General features: G+C 32.1%; 1 long non-coding RNA gene across 1 annotated transcript; it reads right to left on the reverse strand.

Moving 5' to 3' along the window:
- Nucleotides 1-520: 520 nt before the first annotated feature.
- On the reverse strand, nucleotides 521-1,448 carry LOC123322005. Its single transcript, XR_006539019.1, has 2 exons — nucleotides 1,185-1,448; nucleotides 521-1,106 (listed from the first exon to the last, which is right to left on the reverse strand). It is a non-coding gene; the product is annotated as an uncharacterized LOC123322005 (long non-coding RNA).
- Nucleotides 1,449-1,662: the final 214 nt, after the last annotated feature.

Genomic DNA, 1,662 nt, shown 5'->3' on the forward strand with positions numbered 1-1,662 from the left:
CTTGAATATTTCATACACATCAAATTTATTCTTCAAGAGATAAGCAAATCTATAATTACTTATGTCATCCTTCAATAAAAATATTTAACGAGAATTATTTAATGAACTTTCTTCTATAGGGTCACACAAATCCATGTGTATTATACATATAAATAAATGGGTTCCAAGTGTAAATATACCCTCCTCAGTTTTTCTGCCTTGTTTTTGTTAGCATGTTTATTATATTTTTCCACGGGTGTGCCGTCACTCTTGCTCAAAAAAAAATTAATAAAGAAAACCAATACACAGAAGAGTTTCACTTGGGTTTTTCCTCGGTCAGCTGTCAGTGTAGACGGCGTGGGTTCACAATGATTTTATAAAGGGCGCCAACGTATTTTGAATAAAGTGACTCTTCTAAAATGAAAAACTATATCACATCGGCTAAATACGTAAATACCGACCAGAATATTTCAAAGGTGGAAAAGTATATTGTGACAAGTAATAAAAAAAAAATATTAAAAGGAATTGAGAAGAACCTGCGGAATATGAAAAGAATTTAATATGTAACGTCGAATTCGAGCACAATTCTAGCGAAATTTCCAACAAAATCTTGAGCCTAACATTAAGTAGTAACGTAATAATATTAAAGCTTTCACAAAAAAAATATTGAAGGTTCACCTCACTTGATCAAGATCAGTTGACAAATTTTGTATTTAAACAATAGGTAATGATCATTTATATGTGTATTTACTCTATAGGTTCAGATATTCAGATATTCACTTATAAATGTCAAAACTCCAAAATCAACTTCACTAGAAAAGTTCCTATGTCACAAGGTATTCTTGATTGGTACCAGCAATCGAAATCGAAATTATCTGTACATACCAGTTTGATGAACAGCAGGATTGAAACTATTATTAAAACTACGTCACCAATTCTCAATCCTGTGAGTCCAAACTCGTGAAGACAAAAATTGAACACAAACCAAAAATCTGCAGCGCTCGTTCAGTATCCTTGATGTTCTTGGATCTTAGGTAAATTGAATTCTCTGTCGACAGCACTCTTATATTTTACGTTATATTCCAAACGTAAACTCGAGGAGAAAAAAGTCGGGAAAAAAAAAGGCCCTAGAACAATGGGATGTACGATATTAATCGTTCTAGATGAAGATATAAACTATTAGCGAATGTATGAAAAAAACTCACTTTGATGTTGTGTGGCCTAATGGAGAAAGATTCTCTTTCAATACACTCCAATGATCCCCAAATTTGGGTATTATATTGCTTCATCAAATAACCAACTCGCAATACAATATTGAAAGAAATCAGGAAAATATTTTTATCCCAAAACTCTTGGATTTCCACAGAAATCGAAATATCTACTTTCCCAATTTCGAAGTACGAAAGTGAATTCTTTCTTGAAGGAAATTACCGTATCTGGCACATATGGAAAAAAAAAACCGATAAACATTCCCCGAGACAATTTAAATTCGTTGTTAGCAATGGACTTTATTTATTATCCATTTTCAGGGAGAAGTGGACTGTATAAGTTATTTATTAGATCGTAAAATATTGGAAAGCAGGAAGAAAGACTTTTTAATTAACAATGATATTTATTCGTTCTCAAAGTCGAATACAAATCTGCCTAATTCACATTATCTCAATCTCCGTCAACATATGTCGA

This window comes from Coccinella septempunctata, chromosome X, assembly GCF_907165205.1.
Source record: "Coccinella septempunctata chromosome X, icCocSept1.1, whole genome shotgun sequence".
Classification (NCBI taxonomy): Eukaryota; Metazoa; Arthropoda; class Insecta; order Coleoptera; family Coccinellidae; genus Coccinella; species Coccinella septempunctata.